This window comes from Chiloscyllium plagiosum, chromosome 2 (genome assembly GCF_004010195.1).
Source record: "Chiloscyllium plagiosum isolate BGI_BamShark_2017 chromosome 2, ASM401019v2, whole genome shotgun sequence".
Taxonomy (NCBI): Eukaryota; Metazoa; Chordata; class Chondrichthyes; order Orectolobiformes; family Hemiscylliidae; genus Chiloscyllium; species Chiloscyllium plagiosum.
Genome location: NC_057711.1, coordinates 76,442,911 through 76,468,113, shown reverse-complemented (window position 1 = coordinate 76,468,113; position 25,203 = coordinate 76,442,911). Strand labels below are relative to the sequence as shown.

The 25,203-nt window shown below is 38.1% G+C and overlaps 1 protein-coding gene across 2 annotated transcripts in view; it reads right to left on the bottom strand.

Moving 5' to 3' along the window:
• The window catches only part of pcsk5b (proprotein convertase subtilisin/kexin type 5b), a 363,949-nt gene that overhangs the window by 98,944 nt on the left and 239,802 nt on the right, over window positions 1-25,203 (bottom strand). The gene's annotated exons all lie outside the window — the stretch shown is intronic.

Genomic DNA, 25,203 nt, shown 5'->3' with positions numbered 1-25,203 from the left:
GGAAAGACTAAAACAAAGAATTGTGAAGCTTCTACATCCCCTTATATTTTAATATAAAAACATAGAAATATAGAAAATAGAAGTAGGAGTAGGCCCTTCAAGCCTGCTCTACCAGTCAATGTGATCACAGCTGGTCATCCAACTCCCCTGTTTCAACTTTGTCTCCATACCCTTTGATCCGTACTATTTATGACTACACCTTGAAAACATTCAATGTTTTAGCCTCAATTGCTTTCTGTGCCACAGAATTCCAAAGGACTCGCTGGGTGAAGAAATTTCTTCTCCTCTCAGTCCTAATTGACCTATCCCATAGCTATAAACTGTGATTCCTTTTTCTGGACTCCCCAGTCATTGGGAACATCCTTCCTCCATTTATTTGGTCTAATCCCTTAGAACACAGGTTTCTATGGGGTCACCCCTTATTCTTCTATACTCCAGTGGATGTAGTTCAAACTGATCCATTCTCTCTTCCTCCATCAGTCCTGTCATCCCAGGAATCAATCTAGCAAACCTTCATTGCACTCCCTCCATAACCAGAACATCCTTCCTCAGATAAGGAGACCAAAGCTCTCATAATGCCCCAGTTATAGTCTCACCAAGGCCTTGTATAACTGTAACAAGAAATCTCTGCTTCTCCATTCAAATGAAGATCAAAATCCCATTTGCTGCCTTCACCACCTGCTGCAGCTGCATGCTTATGACTGGTGGGCTTGGACACCTAAGTTTCATTATACTTTCCCTTTCCTAATCTATTACCATTCAGTTAATAATCCACCTTCCTGTTTTTGCCACCAAAGCGGATAACTTCACATTTATCCACATTATACTTTATCTGTAATGCTTTTATCCACTCACTCATCTGTCCAAATCACACTGAAGCATCACTGCATCCTCCTCACAATTCACCCTCCCATGTAGATTTGTGTCTTACTCAAACTTGGAGACATTATGTTTTCTTTTCCTAATCTAAATAAATATATATTGTGAATAGCTGGACTTCCAGCATTGATCCCTGTGGTACCCCATTAGTCAGGAAAAGATCTTTGTATTCTTACTCGTTGTTTCCTGTCTGCCAGCCATTCTCTATCCATGTCAGATCACTACCCCCAGTCCATGTGCTTTCTCTTTACATGGTAATCTCTTACGTGGGACCTATATCAAAAGCCTTCTCAAAGTCCTACTAAACCACCTATCTGGCTCCACTGTATCCATTCTGCTAATTATACACTCAAAAGATTCCTGTAGATTTATCAAACGTGTTTTACTTTTGTAAATCCACACTGACTCTGTCAGATCATATCACTGTTTTCTGAGTGTTCTGCTTTTAAATCTTTTTTTATAATGGATTCTAGCATTTTCCCCTACCAATGTCAGGCTAACCAGTCTCTAATTCCTTGTTCTTTTCACTGCCTCCTTGTTAAGTGGTGGAGTTGCATTAGCTTCCCTCCAATCTGTAGGAACTGTTCCAAAGTCTACAGAATCTTGAAAGATGATCACTAATGCATTCTTTATTATTAAGGTCACTTCCTTAAACACTGTGAGATGCAGATGATCAGACCCTTGGGATTTATTGACCTTTAATTCCATTAATTTCTCTAACACAATTTCCCTATTAATGCAGATTTCCTTCAATTTATCCCTGTCCTTTCATTTATTTCCTCTTCATTGAGTAATACAACCCCAACTCATTTCCTTTTTTGGTAGTCCTTCCTGAAAACTGAATACCCCTCGACATCCTGCAACAATGCCTCCATAATTCCAACTATATCATACATATTTATATCTTTTTACATAACTAATTAATCCATATTATTGCAAATGCTCCACACATTAAGACATAAAGTCTTAAGGCTAGTCTTTTTAACATCTTTCATCCTGTTTGTATTATTTTGCATTGTAACACCTTCTTATTTCCCTTTCTGTTTTTTGTATTTGCTCTTGTCTCCCCCCTCTCTGACTCCGTTAGGTTCTCATTAGCTTATTTGTAAAAATTGTCAGAGGCAAAATTACCTCAATCATTAAAAATTATGGTCATGGAATTATTTTATTTTCTGCAGAAATCAGTCAATATATTCATGTGAAAGGATGCAGTCATTGTGGGTTAATACTGACCCAATGAACTAGCCATAAATGTATTCCATTTACTCATTAACTTTGTTTGTTAACATACCATTTTGAACTACTCAATATTTAAATGCATCATTATTTGAAATAAGTGGGTATGTTTGTTGACTGATGTCAAAATATCACCATGTGCATTATTTTTGTGCTCTGGTGTTACCATACAAAGGCACACTTCCATTGGGCCATCTGAGTTACTCTCCGAGCTCTACCTTTTATAGCATCTTGCAAATGGAGCCAAAATAATAACAATTCTTAAGACTTATTCTAATAATTTTCTATCTCTTGGCAGTCTACTTAAGATGTACAGGCTCTGATGCTGTCCTCTGAAATGGCTGTGAACTCTAAGCATAGGTTTTAATGAGGTTTTACAGGGTACTTCCTTTTTATAGGAATATTGACGGGAGGGTGCCCAAAGGTAGCAAAGTCCAGAACAGAAATTTCCTCAGTTCCTGGTTTCATGAATCATTGGCTTGTGTGAATAGGTGTACTGGTCACATGGGTGGTGGTCCTGGTCTGTATCTACATCGTTGCCTCAGAAGCTGTCAATTAAATGTCTTAAATTTTCTGCAGAATAACAGATTTAGCAAGACATAATCCAGTGTGTTCAGGAACATAGGGTGCAAACATTAAAAATGGCTGCTATGATCCACCTGCACATGCATGGATACAGTTACAATATGTTTGCAATATTAAGGAAAATTCTTGCAGGTTACTTCACTGGCAAAATGACCAATCACACAATCAAGACGGAAATTATTTCTTTCTTCTTCTTGCTTGTGAAGTTTTAAAATAATTCTTGTACATTGCACATGGTGTTTTCATGCATGTATGCTCATTGCTTCACCAAGCAGTGGTGTCATACAAAAATGCAGCTGTTGAGGAATTAGACTTTCTGACCTATTCAACCCCTCAAACTGTTCAACTTGCACTGTTGTACTTAGTGTCCTGTCGGTACAGATGAGAGTCTAAGCTTACCTATAGTGGCTTGTGTACTTGCAATGTTGTATGTATTTTATTTCAATTTGCCACCATCCTTAACTTCCTTAGTCGGTGGCAATGTTTTGTAGAGTCTTTCCTTCTTAATAAAATATATCTTTACTGAGAATTACGCAATAGCTCTATAGATGTCTGCCATTGTTTACCTTTTAATCTATTTTTCTCAACACATTAGTTAACTCTGCCTTCATACCTTTGTAGCTACTTTTTTTCAGGTTTGTGACTTTAATTTCAAAGCCAGATTTCTTGCCTTCAAACTAAACTTGAAAGCCCATTGTGTTATAGTCACTCTTCCATTGACATCCTTTACTATGAAATCATTAATTAAAACTATTGCATGACACATTACTACATCCAAGATAGTCTGTCACCTGGTTGGGTCCACAATGTATTATTGAAATAAAGCCCAAATTAACTCAATGAACTTGTCCCCAATGTTAAATTTGCAAACTTGATTTGGCGGAGTGTAGAAAGAATAAATTTGCACATGATTAATGCAGTGCCTTTCTTATAAACTCCAATTATTTCTTCATGTATACTGCACTCTGTTCTGCAGTGTAATTGCTATGGGGGGGAAGGGGGCTGAAACCCGTTCCCAGTAATGACCTTTTTTCTTTGCTATTTTTAATCTCCTCCCAGACCAATTCTCCATCTTAATCTTCAGAGCTAAGATCATCTGTCAGCACTGTCCTGATCTCCTTATTGATAAACAGTTGCCTCACCACTTTTTCTGTTCTGACTATGCTTGATAATATCAAATCACCGGAAATATTCAGTTCTGAGCCTTGGTTTCTTTGCAACCATGGCTTTCTAATGACCATTAGATATGCCCATTTATTTATTTTATAAAATAAGAACAGAAAAAGCTGAATGTAACCTTCCAGACACCCAACACTCTCTATCCTCAGTGGTGCCGCAAGAGACCCAAAAATTGAAATTCTCTTCACAAATCTCCTGAGGCATGCCTTCACTTGGGTCTCCTTATTTATTGTGTGCCATTTTGCTTGTGATTTAGAGATTATTACATTTGTGGTTCTGCTTTTAAAATTAATCCCTACCAATGCAACCCAATAACAACTGCACTGTCATCTTACCTGATAAACTGTTCAAACAAACAAAACATTTTGGAAGAAGAAATATCTGGGAATCCTGACAAAAATGTTAAATAATAGAGTAAAGCTAGTTAGTAAGAATCTGACTTATAAGATGCAGCATAAAATGCATTTGCTTTCACTTGTCTCCAACACTATAGGGATGACCACAGCAACTACTGAATTTCACATGATTTCAATTTTGTATACTAATCAAGCAAACTCTGGTCTCTACACATGAAGAATAGGTAAAATTATTAATTTTCATTTCAAAATTAATTTGATGTTATACAAGTCTCAATTTTACCTTTGGTTTAATAATATAGATAGTGACTGCAGTTCTCTGTAATATAGACTGGAACTGCTGATCTCTTATATAGTCAGGGACTGGTGTTTTCTACATCATTTCCTGAGATTGCTGTTCCCTACAATTTACATGTTTTTTGGGAGAACCATAATGACACATTCTTTTCCACATAGGATTAAGACCTTATTTTAACTCTTGATTCTTGTGATTGAGAAAAAGCTTTCAGTAGTACATTAGAATAATTCATCATCATGACTATGTTAGAAGGATTAATAGACAATAATAAAACCTGTTTCTCAAACCAGATGATTAACTTTAAGCATGACTTAGCTGATGAAAATGTTTATTTAGTGCACTTATTAAAAAAAATTAAAACTACACTAATCACTAGTCAAATCATAGCAAAACTACTGTAAATAGCTTTGGCCCCCTTATCTGGGCAAAGGTATAGCATTGGAGGCAATCCAGAGAAGGTTTGCTCTACTGTTACTAGGTATGGAGGGACTATCATATCATAGAACCGCTATAGTGTGGGAGCAATCCATTTGGCTCATTGAGTCCCCACTGACCCTCCGAACAGCATCCCACCCAGACTCACCCCATTCCCGTAACCCTACATTTCCCATGGCCAATCCACCTAATCTGCATATCTTTGGACTGTGGGAGGAAACCAGACCACCTGGAATAAACCTACATGGGAAGGGGAAGAGCATGCACACTCCAGATGGTCACTGGAGTGTGACCAAGATTTCCGCTAACCACTGAGCCACTGAGGTGGAGTAAATTGGGCCTGTTACTTGTTGGAATATAGAGGATTGAGCAGGTGACCTAATTAAAACACACAAGATTCTGAGAGGACTTGACAGGGTGGTTGCAGAAAGGTTGTTTTCAGTTTGTGGTATAATCTAGGACTAGAGGGTCACACATTTAAGAAACAGAAGAGGAGGATTTTTCCCCACGGAGGGTTTATATAAATTTGCAACATTTACTGCAGAGGGCAGACAAGGTCATTAAGTGTATTCAAGGTTGAGAAAATTTTCAATCAACGGAATTAAGAGTTTTGGGAAAAGGAAGGAAAGTGGTGTTGAGGGTTATCAGATCAACCATGATCTCATTAAATGGTGGAGCATACTTCATGGGCTGAATCGCCAACTCCTGCTCCTATGTTTTCTCCTTTTATAGTTTAAAACAATAATTGAAACTGTAATGATTAGCCAATGTGTGCTATTTTGCCAATTATAATTTTTATAATTTAGTAAAGTTTAGCATTAAATAATTGTGAAGGCTAAATTGTTCCACAACAATTTATATCTATACTACATCTTTAATGTAATGAAATATCCCAATGCATTATTACCGAGGAACATTATAAAACAAAATATGACACTGGTCATGTAGCTCGAGCTTGCTCAAAGAGGTTTAGTTTAGAAAGTGTCTCAAAGGAGGAGAATAAGGCAGAGAATCAGAGAGATGTGAGGGGTACTTCTGAAGCTTGGAGCCAGGTGACTGAAGGGACAGTTACCAACAGAGGAGCAATCATAATTACTATTGCACAAGAGACCAGAAATAGAGGACCATTTTGGACTTGGAGGAGTCTTATCAAATTGTCATGATCTGGAATGCATTGCCTGAGCTGGCTGGAATTCAGCAGTAACTTTCAAAATTGAATTCAATAAGTGCTTGGGGAAAAAAAATGTGGAAAAGCAATTGTGTCGATAGGATGATACGCTGTGCACCTTCAGGAAACAGTGACCTGTGACCATGGGGCAATGATTCTGTCAGATAAGAGGTATGAACTAATTAATATAAGTCAGTCCTCTGTTATCTCCTGGACTACTTTCAGTCATCTAGTGGGATTGGAAAACAATTCTCCAAATCTATTTGCATGATTATTCTTTGATTTTTATTCTGGGTTCTTACTTCTTCTAAATGACTCCACACATTGAGCTGTAAAGAGTCTCTTGAACTGATGTATAAAACATAATGGTAAGAAATACCACTGGCTGTTTTTTTTGTGTGACAATTTTTTGCATTTCAAGACACAAATAACTTATTTGGAACAGAGTACCCGAATTGTTAGTCCTTTGTAAAAAGCCTCCAGTGCTGTTTGATTGTAGATATATATATATATATATATATATAAGTCAGCATAACACTTACTGCCCTTTGATGCCTGCACGCGATTGTCTCTGTGCAATTTGCTGGTAGGTGCAATGTGATTATGAATATGACAATTGATCCTCTTTTAGAAGGAGAACTATATCCATCATGTTTATTAATTATAGTATTACACAAATATCTTTGCAAGCCCTCCAAAGCCTTTGTATTCCCTAAGGTTAAGTGCATGATCCCAGTACCAGGGCAGCAACTTCCTATCTTTATCACACATAGATTTGCAACAACTTAAATTGACATTGCCAAAAGACAGTTGCTACTTATGTGTTTTCAATTTTTTTCTCTATAATGCCTTTCTTTTGTCTAACAATCACAAGAGTTAATGGAGAAAATTTAAAACTTATAGCAATAGTCAATCTGAGTACCAAACATTAAGCCCCTTTGTAGAGGTATAAAAATAAAGAAATGTTGCACGTGCTAGAAATCTGAAAAACGTACAAGAATGACAAACTGATCAGCAGACTAACATTGCTGGAAGGGGCACCTCAGACTTCAGAAACACCTTTTGTAATAGAACTCTTCCAAGCAAAGAATGGAAAGAACTATTGGAGATAGAGACTTTATTATGCAAGCACCTTTCACAAATATTTAACATGCTTTTTTTTCATCAAATTGTCATGATCTGGAATGGACTGCCTGAAACGGCTGGAATTCAGTGGTAACTTTCAAAATGGAACCCAACAAGGGTTGAAGGAAAAAGAAGTGTAAAAGCAGGTGAGTAACTAATTGATAATTCTTCCAGAAAGCCAGAATGACACTGAATGGCCTTTTTGTGTTGTATTATTTTATGAGTTTATGAACTGTTTGAAATGATGGAAAAAAGTGGATGATGCTGTAAATCTGAAGCAAAAACAGAAAATACTGGAAATACTCAGATCAGGCAACATCAATGAAAAGAATTAACATTTCAGTCTGAGCAAAGCTATTATGTTGCTTACTGTACAAAAGGTGTTCTTAGTTTGGCATTTGGTGAAGTGACAGGACCAACCAAGATATCCATCAGAAAAGAAAAGCAATAGAACATAGATAGAAACTGCGGATGTTTCAATAAAAATGTCACAATCTAAAATTAAGAGCATCTGTAAAGAGCACATTCTGGCATTTGGCTGTGTATCCTATCTACTTTTTACAAATCAAGTTTGCTGCCTGTTGTATTAGATTAGTTTACTTACAGTGTGGAAACAGGCCCTTCGGCCCAACAAGTCCACACCGACCTGCCGAAGCGCAACCAAACCATACCCCTACATTTACCCCTTCACCTAACACTGTGGGCAATTTAGCATGGCCAATTCACCTGGCCTGCACATCTTTGGACTGTGGGAGGAAACCGGAGCACCCGGAGGAAATCCACACAGACACAGGGAGAATGTGCAAACTCCACAGTCAGTCGCCTGAGGCGGGAATTGAATCCGGGTCTCTGGTGCTGTGAGGCAGCAGTGCTAACCACTGTGCCACCATGTTGTATTTCCAGAAATTTGTGGGTTTTTTTTCAGATCTTTATTTGCATTTGAGGCAGCTGATGTCTTATTGTAACATTGCAAATAATTTTTCTCCATTGGGTCAGAAAGAGTACAAAGCAGGCAGATGTGGTTATATGCATCTGTATGTAAATCAGTAGACATTTCCTTAAAGTAAATAACCTAATTTGCACAAAATTAAATACATCTGGTTCACTTTTCTAATGCCAGAGGATCAGATTATGTCCAAAGTAGATGAGATAAATGTCTTAATGTGAACAGTATATTTCAGAAGGAAGGGCCAGATTTTGTCTGACTTGAGCCAAACCAGATAAAGGATATGTTGCAGTTGAATAATTTGCACTTTGTTTCACAAAACTGAAGTATTTTCTTGAACAACAGAGATCTGCTCAATGTATCATAAATACGAGTATTGGCAAAACATAGATTCCATTAACAATTAAAAGTGATTGTAAAATGGAGATCTTTTGGGGGTAAAAAACGCTTAATTCAAGGCTAATGTTTCTAAAGGAATGAATCTATTGACTTAATTGGCTGAACGGCTGGTTTGCAAAGATGAATGATGCCAACAAGATGGGTTGAATTTCTGCATCTGCTGAGGTTACCAGAAGGACTATCCTTCTCAACCTCTCCCCTCAGGTTAAACCACTACTAATCGTCCATCTCTCTCTCTCTCACTGTAATGAGTCAGCAACCCTACTGTCTGGTAAAGCTTAGGGCAACTTATCCTTTATTTGCAAAGGGGATATGAATTGCACTAAGTTATTTAATCAATAAAGTAATTTCAGAGTCAGAAGAAAAGCCTCTATTGCTGCCTCAGGCCTGAATTCAGAATTATTCTTCTCATTACCTTATGAAAAGTCAAGCACTTATTCAATTGCAGATTGACCATGGTTAAATTATCAATACCAGTGACACAAACAATATTCCATTTCTGTCACAGTCTTTGCCCCCATTCTTAATACCTCTGGCGCAGTTCCCCAGTTTGGTATGGTTTCAGATAAGATACTGCAAATTGTTAAGATCCCAGGTGAGGAGGGATGAACTGAAATCCTCCTCCTCTTAGTTGGCTGCAGCAAGGTTAATTTAGAAGGAATTCCCCCTTCTATTGTATGTACCTATCTCCCATTCTAAATTAATTCATGCTTTAACAAGGAGCCAGTTTAGCCAGGCTTTCTTGAATGAACAAAAAGGGAGATTTTATTAGTTACAAATGCAACACACATGCACACAGATTAGAATCAGAAAGTAAAACCAAAAAGCTAAAAATAAAAACAATGTCTTTGAATCGTTCATGAACAAAAGAGAAGATCTGGAGATGCTGGTGTTGGACTGGGATGGACAAAGTTAAAAATCACACTACACCAGGTTATAGTCCAACAGGTTTATTTGGAAATACAAGCTTTCGGAGTGCTGCTCCTTCATCATGTGGATAATCACCTGCTGAAGGAGCAGGGCTCTGATAGCTGATGGTTCCAAATAAACCTGTTGGACTATAACCTGCTGTTGTGTGATTTTAAAAAAAAAAGATAAGATGACAGTGCAGTTGTTATTGGGTTGCATTGGTAGGGTTAGTGCTGATAGTTGAACAGTTAATTTTCAAGCTTCTTGGTTGTGTAGATAAGGTCCTTTGTCTTGTTTCAATATTTTTAATAGTTTGTAGCACTGAGTAATCTTACCATTTTTCTTTACCTGTAGTGTAAGGGTGTCTACTGGCTGTTATCAAGTTGTGACCTCCACCGCATACTAAACACAATCGAGTCTGCAGCAGCCTAATAATGTTTTATAATTCATGGAATGTGAGCTGGTTTAGCCAACATTAAACGCCCATCCCTAATTAGGCAGTCGGCAGTTAGGAGTCAACCACGTTGGAGTCATATGGAGGCTAGACCAGATATGGACAGCAGATTTCCTTTTCCTGACAATGGTAATAGTTTTATGGTCACTAGGCTCAGAATTCCAGAGTTTAAGTGAATGCAAATTCCACCAGAGCAGGATTTGAATCTGGGCCCCCTAAGCACATTATCCGGTCTCTGGATTAATAGTCTAGTGATAATACCACTAGGTCATTGCCTCCCACTAAATTAAAGCTCTCATTTAACTCCTTATTTTATATTCTTGGAAAAGGAAATCACAAAAAATGTAGGGAGACATAGCTCTCTGCTGTAAGGGATGTGGTGGTGGGCTGTGCGGGGTGGTTAGTCAGGCACCACTTATTCTCTCACTCTGGTTGAAGTTTCTTTGACATCTTTTGGTGTTGCATCCTATTGATCCCACATATCCCATTGAATTTAGACAAGTAGTTTCTTTTTTGTCTCTGTAGCTGTTCTCTTTAATTTCAAAATGTGTTTTTATCAAAGGCTAAAAGCGTCCATAAATATTTTGAGATTCTGGCCATATGTAGCCTATCAAACATGCTTGGAGTCACCTAACTACTTTTATTTGCTCTACCTTCCTTGTTTTCTGACATCCTAAATCTGGACATCCTATACAAATGGCGTCAGCCATTTCATAGGTTTCTCAAGTTTTGAAAAAGAGACAATATAGATGAAGAACATGTATATTTTGCTTTAGAGTTGCTGAAAATTACTAGCAGGGTTTGAAAAGGTCCATCACTCAAATCAGTCTTTCATAGTGTCAGATTCTAAACTAGGTGCCATACTAGTTATCAAATAACTTATCTGTACTGTGAAGGGAAGGTCTGGTCTTATAGTGGTATAGTTAGCAGCTGAATAAAGTCAATCTACTCCACTGCCTATGCCAGTTATACTGCACTGCTTTGCAGAGAATGCCGAGTACTGTAGACATTTCCACTGCTTTACATCAAAAGTAAGCAGTCTCTACTAACATGCTTCATGTATTCAGTGGAGCTTTGTCATGTATACAGTGGAGTTCTATTAAAGGCACAGTAACTTGGAAAATGCAAACCAGATATAAGCCTGTGAAGCGTTTAGAAGAAATGGTTAGGGCCTCAAACTGTTTTTAGAAAATCTTAAAAATACTTAAGATCTTAAAGACCATAAGAAATAAGAAGTAGGCCATTTGGCCTTTCAAGCCTGTTCCATCCTGCAAAAATTTCCTCATGTCCACTTTCCTGAAACCTTTGATTCCTGTATTGATCAAGAATCTATCTCAGCCTTCAACATAGACATGAACTCTGTCCCCACAGCCCTCTGTTGGAAGGAGAAGAAGAAATTCCTCCTCATCCCAGTCTTAAATTTGCATCCTTTATTCTGAGACTATGCCCTAGACTCTCCAATGAGAGGAAACATCCTCTCAGCATTTACCCTGTCAAGCTTGTTAAGAAGCCTAAATATTTCAATGAGATCTTCTCTCTTTCTTCTAAACACTAGTGACTAGATTCCCAACCGGTTTAGCCATTGCTCATAAGACAATCCCTCCATATCAAGGATCATCCTACTGAACCTTATCTGTATTGCCATCAATGAAATTATATCTTTTCTTAAATAAGGGGACAAAAACTGCCCTCAGTACTCCAAATGTGGTCTCACCAGCACCTAGTATAGTTGCATACAGACATTCCTGCTCTTGTACTCCATAGCTTTATTTGTGAAGTCATAAAACAGCAACTAATTTTAAAACTAAACTTTAGATAAGCAGACAATTACATTTTTCTCTCTATTTACCTTTCTCCATCCTTGAAAGTATGAACTTATGTCTGGAATACAGTATGGTAGGTGCAATTGCATAGAGTCATACAGCATGGAAATAGACCACTTGGTCCAATCAGTCCATACCATCCATAATCCCAAACTGAGCTAGTCCCATCTACTTGTGCTTAGCCCATATCCCTCCAAACATTTCTTGTTCATGTATATATATATAAATGTCTTTTAAATGTTGTAACTATACCCACATCCACCATTTCCTCTGGAAGTTCATTCCACACATGACCCACTTGCTGTTTAAATAAATTGCTCCTCAATTCTTTTTCAAATCTGTCTCCTCTCACCTTAAAATTACCCCCCCAGTCTTGAAATGCCCACTCTTGGGAAAACTTTCATTGTACCAAATGAGAACCTTTACATGAAAATCAACAGTCACAGCTGGTATTACACTTGAACCCAATTTATCATTACCGAACAAATCGCAGGAGCACCAGTCCCCTTTCCAATCAAGAGCACTGAAGTTATTTATATCACCTTTGTTGCCACCCTAGTTAATTCAGCATCTATTGGAGATTGCACTTTCATAGAATTCCTACAGTGTGGATACAGGCCATTTGGCCCAAAGAGTCCATACCAACTCTCCGAACAGCATCCCACCCAGACTCAATTCTCCGTCCTATAGCCCCACTTTTCGCATGGCTAATCCCCATAGCCTGCACATCCCTGGACATTACAGACAATTTAGCATGGCCAATCCACCTAACCTGCACATCTTTGGACTGTGGGAGGAAACGGAGCACGTGGAGCAAACCCATGCAGACTCAGGGAGAAAGTGCAAACTCCATACAGACATTTGTCCAAGGCTGGAATTGAACCCGGGTCCATGAGGCAACCATGCTAACCACTGTGTCTGTGAGGCTCAGTTATTCACCTTGAGGAAGTCACAAAATTAGGACAGCCTCGTCAATACCCATAAAATGTTGTGCTACAAAAAGGAGTCAAACAGTTATTGGCTAATTACAGATACAGCAAACAAGTTGGCACATATATAATTCCATAGAACTTACACAAGACCAAATATTGTAAGGTATGCATTTTAGTGAACACCTTACTAAAATAACTACTTTCATGTTAATATCTATAAAATAGATATCATACATTATCTTGAATTACAAACTGCAATGCATTTGGAATTTGAGGTGCTGGTATCACCTTAAACAGGCACAGATAGATGTCCTGATCATCCTGCTGTCCTGTGAAGTTGGATTGCATGTCCAATTGTACTACAATTTTGCTTTTTCTCAGTTAATCTATTTCATTCCTGGACATTCCACAAGCTAATTATATGTATTCACATTGACAGAAGCCCTTTGAGTTAAATTAAACAAAATTAAACATTATTCAATTTAGTACCTAATCAGCCTATAAAGTTTTCCTTGATTTAAATATGATCTAACATGGTTAAACAATACTGACATTTGCCTGTGGTCATTGCAATGTATAATGTCTTAAAACCTTAATTGTTAAAATGACTTTTAAAAGGGAAAAATTGAGTTTTTTGCTTCTCACTTCAGTACTAACTGGAGAGCTTCCCTCATCACTGTGAAAAGTCATAACCCAGTGGAGCTGAAAATGGGACCTAATTAGCCTGAAGATAATTCTCTCAAAGTAATGCCAAGCATGTTTGAAAAATAGTACTGAGAAATGCCCACCTCTTTTGAAGGTCTATAAGGGACTGCAAATTGTGGCTGGTTCTCACAGATAGTAATTTTAAAAAAACGTATAACTTGCTCACAGAGCTTCTGAGCTTTACACAGTTTTTTTGATCTTGTTGCAAAACAAATAGTTCTGCTGCAATAGTGTGCATGAACTCCACAAGTTCCAAGTAACTCCAAGTAGTAAACAATTTAATCCTTTGTGGAATCATTGTCCACTCCACCTGCCTTGCTGATATAGTCTTCTTGTCTCACTGTGCTGTATATTCCCCATTGCCCTACAAATATTTCCTTTTCGATATTATCCAATTCTTATTCAAAGTTACTACTAAACTGCTCTTTTAAAGCAATGCATTCCAATTTATCATAATGCTCTGTGTAATTCTCCAATGAATTTTCTTCATCTTTGCTTTGGTTCTTTTGTCAATTCTCAGAACTGAGTCCTTTGTTAAACATTTCTCCTTACATCAAACACCTCATAATTTAAAAAATTCCTGTTATGACCCTAACCTTCTTGGTTCTGAAAATATTACAGCCTCCTTAAAATTAACATGTGAAAACAATTAACATCTTTTACAATGCAATTTGACGATGTGAGTTTCCTTGTTGGTATATCTATAGTTGCTTTCATAAATATAAACAGAAAGCAATGGGAATGGAATGACTTGGCAGGTTTTGCAGCAATGGTAGAAATATATAGAATATGTAGCAAAAGTATAAATTAGGTTATAGGGCGTTGTCTTATGATGATAGCTGTTCACTGCAGTATTTAGCCAAAAGGTACAGATAATGTGATTCCCATTTAAACACAGGCTCATTTACTTTGATGAGAGAAAACAGAATGGGTGCAATGAGCTTTAGGAGTTCTTGGTGCAGTAGTTTGTTCTTCTAGATAACTGGTCATGTGCTTGACAAAACAGGGATCATTCTTGATCGATTGCAAAGTCCAAATACTATGACTACTATTAAAACCAGAAGTAAAACCATGCATTTATCAGATTACCTGAAAAGTATTTTTTCACTCTTTATCTAGAGAAGATAATAGGTTGACCTAGAGAGGGTGAAACAAAGATTCCCTGTACTGATAACTGCACTGAAAGATTTACTGTATGAAGAGAGATTTAGTTGATACTGTATGAAAAAGTGTGGCAAATGCCAACGATCCATTCTTAACTGAATGATATCCTTTGTGACCTGTCTGTGAACTTTGATATAGTTGACCACTCCATCATTCTCATCCAAAGCTTTTCCCCAGCAGATATTTTTAAATCAACCTCTTCAGAGATATCATTATGCACGTCGGAAACAGATGGGATTTGTACCTAGGCCTCTGGCCCAGAGGTAGATACTACAACAGTTCCACAAGACCCCTGAGCATCACTCACCTGAATCCATTGTAATCATAGCTAGACCTGCCAATGCTTCTCTTCTCACCTCTGAGCAATGAACTGTGGTGGCGCGCAAGGATCTATGCCTTATCCCTTCTTGGTGTCATTTACACACTGTCCCATGGTAATATCATTGGGAAACACGGAATCAGTTTTTATGTGTATACCGTATCCATCCAATTCCACCTCATCACCACCTCTTTCAACCCTTTTGTGAATTCTAACTTGCCAGACGGCTTCATCCAATATCTGGTAAGAGAATAGCAAAAATTATTAAACATTGAGAAAACTGAAGCTACTGTCTTTGGTACGACCACAAACTTTATCCCTTTCTTCGACAATTGCCTGAGGCTGAACCAAACCATTCACAATCACGATGTTGTATTTAATTCTGAAAGGATCTTCCAATCACACGTCATTAACATTGTCCATTTCCAACTGAGTAACATCACCTGATCTACTGCTGAAAACCTCATCCATGCCCTTTGCCACCTGTTGACTTGTCTATTTCAATGCTGTCCTGACCAGCCTCTGGGGTTTTACCCTCAGTATTCTGGCAGTTATTCAAATATCTACTACCTTTATCGTGTCATAACAAGTCCCATTTACTTTTCATCCCTCTCTTTGATAAGTGGAAAAAAAATGCCTCAATGTTCTTATCCTGATTTCTAAACCTCATTTGGGCTAACCCCTTCCTATCTCTGTTATCTCCTCTATCCCTGCAAATCGCAAATGTCTACGCTTTCCTATTTTTGGTCTATTGTGCATCTCCAATTTTAACTGCACTACCACTGTGCTTTCAGATGCCAGGGTCCTCTGCTCCTGAATTTTTTACCTAAATCCCTTTGACTTCCTGTCCTCCTTTAAAAATGGTTCCTTAAAAACTATCTCTATGGATAATCTGCTGCTGTCAGCTGCCTAGCATGGAGCCCACCGTTGGGAATTAAACGTTCCACTGATAAATTGTGTAAACAGGTTCCTTTCATCAGATGGACGGCAGGTACCTACAAGTCAGTCTTGACTTGCAGCACACAGCTCCAATACATGTTCTTGCAAAAGAACCACATTTTAAAATTTAGCGAGCAGGCATTGCTCTACAAATAAGTCAAATCCTTAGAAATGTGACCGCAATAAGGAAGTTCAACCAAGATAGTAATTTTGAGTGATGTATTTCATTGCCAATTTTCAGAGTTATCTGAATACTTAGATCTTTGAAACTTATAACACAACTACTCCAATTGTCTTAAACTTGTACATCCTGTTTGTCACATGAAAAGCACACAGGCTTCATAGTTCTATCTCCTGGAGAGCTTTGTTCAGTGTTAAGACTTCATAAGTCCATTGAAATCTTATCCAGGGGCAAGTCATTCCACATAAAGTAAGCTAGTTGTCACCAGTTAAGCAAAGTAACAACCAAACTCAATCCCAATCTTATCTTCACCTGATGTGCACAAATTGAAGATGAATTTGATTTCAGATGGCAGTGCAAAATGAATGACTGTAATAGTCTCTCTGGTGCCAATTAAACAGCTTCTGCAAACTTCATTCACTCCAAGAGAAACAAAAATAATAAAGGCTAATAGATGATGTATCAAGTTGGTATATCATTTTACACTATTGTCTGCACCCATAGACTTTCCTGCGGGACTCTTGTAAAAGCAATCGGAAATTGGGAGTCTATCAGTTTTTTTTTAAATCAAGGAAACCAATTGAAATCCTCTACTGCTAACATTTCTCAAATTAACATTTTACATTTATAATTCAGAAGGCATTTCAATACCTTTTACCAATGTGATAATGAGTCATGATCATGAGGCAATTTGATTAAAAAGTCAATAAGAAACTACTCAAGACTCATTTGATATTTATAATTGACTTTCTTGATATGGAAAAGCCAACATTTATTGTCCATCTCAAAGGTAGTGGACCCCCAAGTAAAACAATTTCGTGCAATATAATGTCTGGCTCTGCAATTTCAAAGGACAGTTAAATGTTGGTGTGGAACTGCAGTCAATTATGAGACTGAGCTGATGAGCCTCATCAGTTTCCTTCACCAAATGACGTTAATAAACCAGCTGGATTTCTATGGTTCACTTTTAGAGATTTGTCTTTCCATATTTAGTTTTAAAATGGAAATGGTGGCAGTGCCATCATGGTAATGTCACTGGATTAGTAATCCGGGATCCCAGACTAATGTTCCGGGAACATGGGTTTGAAGGTGGTGAAAATTGTATTCAATGAAAATCTGGACTTAAAAACTAGTCTAACATAACCATCGTTGATTGTCATTAAAACTCAGTTTATTAATGTGCTTTAGGGAAGGAAATCTTATGGTATAACCAGACCCCAGGTGAGGTTCCAGTTCCAGAAAGAATACCCCAAACTCTTAAATTCTTTAGTGAGGAGGAAAGAACACTTCTTTATTCACCCATCTCCTTGGCTAGAGTCTTGATCATGAGGCAATTTGATTAAACAAGGTTAATTTAAATAAAAATCCATTCCCTAGTGGATTCCCATCTCCCAGACCCATTCTGTTTTCAAAGGGGCCAATTCAAGTTAGGCTTTCTTGAATTAACAAGAACAGTAGTTTCATTCATTACTACACGAGAAGAATTAATAACACAATACACATACACACAGATTAGAAATAAGTGGGGAGTCCGAAAAGGTAAAAACCAGCCTCAGAATGGTTTGCAAGGAACCAGATAGCTGAACATTACTGTGGAGGTTACCATTAGCATTGACATTCATTGTTGAACAGTCAGTTTCATAAACTTTAGTCTCAGATTCTGCTGTCTGATGTTTTTCGCCCATCATTGAATCACAGTATTCCGGCTGAGTGGGAGTCCTTCTGTCATCCTGTTTCATTTTTAATTGCACTCAGAGCGAAAAATTATCATTTCCTGGAACACAGGGATTACTAGGGAATAATTATCCAAATGTGACCTTCACAGTAAGCTAATGTTCAAACCCAAGCTGGCTCACAAGAGCATTTAATTCCATTAGTACACTGCAGTAGAGTTGCAATAGACTTTTTAAATTCCTTGTGCATTCTTCAAAGGGAAACACACAAAATGCTCCTGCAGTTTGGTACAAACTCCATGGTTGGTAGCTTGCTGTTGAGTCTGATGTCATAGAATCATAGAGCTGTGCAGCACAGAGACAGACCTTTTAGTCCAAATCATCCATGCAAATCAGATATCCTAAATTAATCTAGTCCCATTTAGCCCATATCCCCCTCAACCCTTCTTATTCATTCCCCATCCAGCTGCCTTTTAACTGTTGCAATTGTATCAGCTTTCATAACTTCCTCTAGCAGCTCATTCCATAAATGCACTATCCTCTGCATGAAAATGCCTCTTAGGTCCCTTTTATATCTTTCCGCTCTCACCCTAAATCTATGCCTTCTAGTTTTGGACTCCCCTACTCTGGGGAAAAAGACCTTGTCTATTTATCCTATCCATGCCCCTTGTGACTTTATAAACTTCTATAAAGGTCACCCCTCAGCCTCTGACGCCAGAAGCAAAATAGCCCCAGCCTATTCAGCCTCTCCCTACAGTTCAAACCTTCCATCCCTGGCAACATCCTTGGAAATCTTTTCTGAACCCTTTCAAGTTTCACAACATCCTTTTTATAGCAAGGAGACCAGAATTGTATGCAATATTCCAAAAGTGGCCTAACCAATGTTCTGTACAGCCACAACATGATGTCCTAACACTTATACTCAATGCACTGAACAATAAAGGCAAGCATACCAAAAATCACGTTCACTTTCCTATCTACCTGCGACTGTACTTTCAAGGAACTATGAACCTGCATTCTAAGGTCTCTTTGTTCTGTTATACACTTAATGGTAAGGTCCTGTGGAGTGTAAGTTCTGCTAAGATTTGCTTTTCCAAAACACAGCACCTCACATTTATCTAAATTAAACTCTATCTGCTACTCCTCAGCCTATTGGCCCATCTGCTCAAGATCCCATTGTACTCTTAGGTAATCTTCTTCACTGTCCACTACACCTCCAATTTTGTTGTCATCTGCAAGCTACTAAACATGCCTCCTATGTTCACATAAATGTTGTGTTCATCTCGTTACCTTGGTAGTTTCAAGAGATTACAGTCCAGTCTGCTTGATGTTTCTTTCACACCTTTAGGTGTTACATGTTAATGTAGAATTTGTTATATAGCAGTTTTGTTTTATAATTGTAGCAGGCTTCTTTTAAAAAAAGAGATTTTGGAATGAAAGGCTAAAAGCACCCTTAGCATTTTGGGGTTCCAACCGGTTGTTGTAACACTTGCCTGGTCTGGCTTACAGATGTCCAGCATAGTGGTTGACTTTTATCTATCCTCTGGGCAAGTAGAGAACAGAAATGCTGGTTCAGCCCGGAGGTCCACACCTCATGACTGAATAAAAAACCAAATTCTCAAACTGCCATTGTTAAATTTTAAGTCCTACTCTGAATTAATACTATTCACCACAAACCTACTGTGCCCCATAAATAACTGGCAATTGGGGATTAATCATCACCCCAAAGAACAAAAATAGTGAAAAAGCGATCACATTTATCAAAACTTTTGAAGAAATCAATTATTGTGCCATTGGTATATAAAAGGTTGTTATACAAGTAAAGCACTGAATACGCAAACATTACATGAAAATCCTCAACTCTCAAAAAAAGATAACCTGAGGGTGAATGTGGGCACAGATGGTGCAGTGGGAGTTTGGTTGCTGATGGCATGCCCTTGCCATATCTGAGCATCCCTCCCCCAGCTCCCCCCACAAAAAGGTAACATCCATGCCTAATGCTGGCCTTCTGCATTGCCATGAAGCCAGCTTCTATAGCCTCTACGGTGGTGCTGCAGTTCACAGATACTGTACCCTCAGGCAGGTTGGCGCACAATTCCTGGTGGAAAGCCCAGCTCGTGACCACTGAAGTACCTGATAGACCAAGATTTGATGGCATTCCCATTTGTTTTGCTGGTGCTGATCCTGTCCATTTTTATGCCAACAAACAAAATTAGATCAAAAGCAGAAATTACCTTGCTTAAGAGATTTTTATTCTTTTACTTGTCTATGTAGCCCACAATATGTAAACGCAATTTCTTGGATGATCAAGTTGAAACATCACTCATTCATCCAATATGAATGAGACAGGTAAGATGTAATCTCATGTTCTAGATACAATTTGGATTGATTTGATTGACCACATATCTTAAAAAGCAGCTTCATGTGAGACTTTTAACATTCAGTGTACAACCTTCTCTTGTGTACTTAGCCAAGAAATAGATGCAAAGAGAAGTGGTCAGATATTTTGGATATTGGAAACCCTTTTGTTCAATTTTAAAACTGCGAAACAATCATAACTGTCATTTTTAATAGGAAATATATTTTCTTAGGTGTAATGCCAATCTGTGTCTGTAGTATAACTATTTTACTTTGTTTCTCTCCCTTCCCCCATCCTCCAAAAATGATCAAAAGACAAAAAGCTTTATAAAGTTATCTTGTTTAAGTAAGAGTCAGCTAAAGATATTAATTCTCAGTTCAGAAAGACAGGCTGAGAGACAGGACTTAAGAAAGATAAATGTCTGTGATTTATTTGATTTATTTTTAGAATTTCAAAACAATTATTTACACAGGATTTGTTTAAACAGCTGTGATAACAGAAACATTTACGAAAGCACTAATGACTCGTCTTTCAGAAACCCAGATTTCCAAAAACATACTTAATTGGAATTGTGCAACCTGAACTCCATTTAGAAACTGTGAAACCTAAAACATCTGAATATCTTGAGATCAGCTTTGATACATATAGCAAGACTGTATAAGCAAAATAATTAGCAGAAAAAGCAAGCTATTTAGCGCACAGACCTGCACAATTTAATCATGCTTGATCTGAACGTGGCCTCAAGTCTAGTTTCTGCCCATCTTCTATAACCCTTAATAAAAACTGAACAAACTGCAGATGCCGTAAACCAGAAACACAGCAAAGGTTGTTGGAAAAGCTCAGGTCTATAACCCTTAAATCCTTGTGGATCAAAAATCTAACCCAGCTATGAAAATATTCATTACCCAACGTCCACTGCCATATGGGGTACAGCATTCTAAAGATTAATGACTCTTTAAGATAAAGACTTTCAAATAGGACAGTTCAAATCATCTCCTTTAAAATAGGAAAGCTCTTAATCTCCATCTTTGTCTCATATTTCTTAGATTCTCCCACAAAATGAAATCCTCTCTACCTGATCTGCCAAGCTCCCTTGAAATTCTATCTTTCAATAAAATCATATCTCAGTCTTTCTAAATTCCTTCTGGTATAGGCTCACCCTGTTCATCTTCAGAGAAAAGCATAACTCCTTCATTCCAGGAATCAACTAGTGAACCTTCTTTGAACCTCAGTGCAAGTTTATCTCTTGAAGAGACCAAAATATTTAGAAAGGCATCCCTACTTTTATATATACTCTCAATTACTTGCTGCCTTTTTTTTTGTAATGTGCATGGACACCCAGGTCACTTTATACAGTAATAGTCTATAGTCTCTCTTCATTTAAATAATAGTTTTTCTACTCTTCCTGCCAAGTGGATAACCTCTCAGTTTCCCATATAATACTCCATCTGCCATTCAATGACATATTTATATCCCTGTGCAGACTGTGTACTGCTTACAATATGCTTTCTATAATAATGTATATTCTGGAGATTTGTTTATAAATGCAAGTCAGAAGCTTACAGCTTTGTACCTGAAATCATAAATTTATTTTCCAAAGTAAAAAGAATGGCTAAAAGAAATTGGGCTAAAATTTGGTTTCTAGCAGAAGAGTGACAGAAGGAAAAACAAAATATGTCCGGTTCCTGAGGAAGTGGCAAAGGAGATAGTTAGTCGGAGCGGAGAGTTGTACTTGAGTTCCAAGATCATCCTGGGGAAGTAATAAGATTTGTTTATGACAAAATCATTGTCAGAATGGTATGACCTTTCTTTGGTGAATCAACTGATGTAATTTACCATGCTATAAGTCATGCAAATTTCAGTATCATACTGTCCTTCAATGACCTCAAATTTCTTATTGGTAAAATACAACAGGATATGGAAAAAAGAACTGGCAAATAAAGAAGGATGTTATAAAGGAGTTTGCATACACATATTAGGTAAATATTGTTACAGAAAGATAGGACTAACTCAAAGTGAAAAAGCAAACTAACGAATTAAAGAATTATGGAAATACAAAATGATTACATCATGTCATAAATGTGCCACAAGTGGGAAAAGGAGGGCACCAGGATGCATCAGAACAATCCAATAGTTAAAGGACGGTACTGAATAATCATTGGAACTCTAAAAATGATATGCATCCTAAAATATTGACACAAGTCAGAAAGGAAATAAAGGATCTGACCACAAAGGAGGAGAACTGTCAGTAAAACATGTTTGTTCCAAAAGATAAAACAGATACCCAGGCAATTGCAGACCAGTGGGTTCAATGTTAGTATTGGGTAAACTTCTAGGCAGCACAATATTCATTATGAATGTGTCTCGGTTCACTCAAGGCAGTTGTCAATAACTTGTGAAGGACAAATTGAATGTGACAAGTTTGACAGCATGTAGTGAGAAAATACAGACAAACTGTTGGGCAAGTAGGTGAACAGTGCCTACTGTTTGTCTTTTTGTCGTCATTTAATGTTGACAATATTTGCTGTAGGTTAGTGGAAATGAGAGATTGAACCAGCATAAGAGACAATTATTTTCAAGGAATCATTCATGGGATTGTTCTTGTCTAATTGCCCATCTTCTTGAACTGCTGCAGTCCACATGATGAAGATATGTCAACAGTACTGTTAGGTTACTGGAGAATTTTGAGCAGCAACAAGGCAATGATATATTTCCAAGTCAGGATTGTGCATAATTTGGATAGGAACTTGCAGGGGCCGCATTTTTGTTGTACTTATTATCCTAGATTGTAGAAGCATTGAACGGGCTTTGGTGGGATGCTGCAGTGCATACTGCAGGTTATAAATATCTCAGGCACACAGTGTGCCAGTGGTGAAAGCAGTGAATAAGTGCCAGACAAATGGGTTGCATTATCCTGGATAGCGTCGATCCTCTCAAATGTTAATCCAACTGCACTAATTTGGACAGAACTCCTCCATACTTCTAGCTTCAGCCTTGAAGAATGAAAACTGTGGGAGATCAGGAGAGGAGTTACTTATGATGGAATACCCATTTTATGGTCTGCGATGATCTGGCCAATGGAGATGCCAAGGTCAACAGGATGTATGTTCATTACAAGAATTGGATAGAATATTTCTGCTCGGGGCCCAATTACTTCTCTGGCTTCCCACAATGTCAAAGGAGTGTACTCTATTCCTACCAACCTTGCCCTTCACACTGAACTACTGCATACAATGGTCACCAATGGCTGAATCTGTACTGGCAGAGAATGAGCTTGCAACATGCAGCTATAGCTTTTCAGAGCACTGTTGCTGCTGTTAGGACCTGGTGATGGGGAGGGAGATGATTCCACTGTATCGATTTCTTCATAATTAAAGAGGCACTAGATCATGTGAACAAACATCAGAGAGCAGAAGCTACTGCAGTGGTCAGACTTCCCAATACAAATTACTTTGCAGTATGCTATTGGACAGTATGCAGTGCAACAAATCCCCTTAATGATCACGATAAACTCTAATCACTGTAGCCACTCTATCTGACTTCCATATGGTCTATAGTTCAGGTGATATTCACAGTTCCCTCAATAGTAGTGATAACATATTAGGAAACCTTTCCAGATGTCTGTGCCCAGAAGTTGTATGTTCCATTGTAGGCACATAGATAGTTCTGAGCCAGGGGAGTTCATAAATGCCATGAGTACACATTCAGGAACAGCAGGTACCAGAGTCATGTCCATTGTACTGGGGATTGCACTCAACTTGTCAGAGCTCATCAGGTCAGAAAATCCTTCTGCACTGGATCCAAACTGAGTGCCACACACTGCTTTTGCTGATTATGTCAGCTATTTCCACCCATGCCCGGTTAGTCTGCATATGTGACCTGTTCCTGCCACTCTCAAGAGAGAGGAGATCCCTTCTCTCCTTTATGCACTGAGGATTTCCAGTTCTGCAAGTGGCAGTCTGGTAGACTAGGCCTCTGACACTCAAATTTGTTTTCAATTCTTTGATCATCCAAATTGAAAGTGATTTCAAGACAGCCATGGTATTGGCTGTTGTGGTCTGTTTAAATCAGACCCACAGTTGAATAGCGCTGAGACTACTCTCTCCCATCCCCTCAGCCACTATGTTCATTAGTTCGCTATAAATCTGGCTTGGGATTTAACAGAACATTTGTGAGGAAATAGTCAGCAGGTTCTGGACTGAGAAAGATTCCAGTTTTTTGGTAAAAAGCAGGAAGAGATTGGCAGGGTGGAGGAGGACTGGGGCAGAAGTAACACATACAGCACGCACAAGGGAGGCTTGGCAGGGGGCGATAATATGTTTTAAATTTCACATGTCAGGTCAGAATACAAGTATTTTACCCCTTGCACCACTGTCTCAACAAGTAAATTCATTTACTAAAGGGACAGCTTTTTTTTTTAATAATTGCACTGTGTGATCTTAAATTATAACTCCACAATAGCAAAACAAGGTTAGAAATTACATTAGGTCAGTCCTATAATGACAGTATTCTATTCAAATTAGCTACGAGCGCCACAGGAAATCTATTAGTAGCTCTTTAAATTCTTCCTCCAGTCCCTGCCGCACATATTGAATTTTTGAAGTCGACTTCAACACATCACTAACATTTCAAATACTTGAAATTATTTTGTGCATCACAGATGTTGAACAGGTACTGATGTTTCATTTGTTGATTAAGTTTTGAGATACAAATTTCCAACAGATCAACTGTATTGTACTAGTTCAGTGTTATTTCAGCTCAGTTTTTATTTATAGATTCCGTACAGTGTGGAAACAGGCCCCTTGACTTACCAAGTCCACACCAAACCCCTCGAAGAGTAACCACCCAGACCAATTCCCCATATGTTATATTTACCTCAGATGAATGCACCTAATCTACAGCCAATTCACCTAACCTGCACATCTTTGGACTGTGGGAGGAAATCGGAGTACCCGAAGGAAACCCATGCACACACTCGGAGAGCGTGTGTAGAGCTTGCACAGTCGCCAGAGGCTGGAATCGAACCCAGGCAATGCCTCATTGAAGGTTGTTAAAAAAAGAAATATATTCTGAAGTGTTACTGAAAATTTTAACACAAGGTCAACATGATATTTTTACTCTAAGTTAGGTGAGCTGACA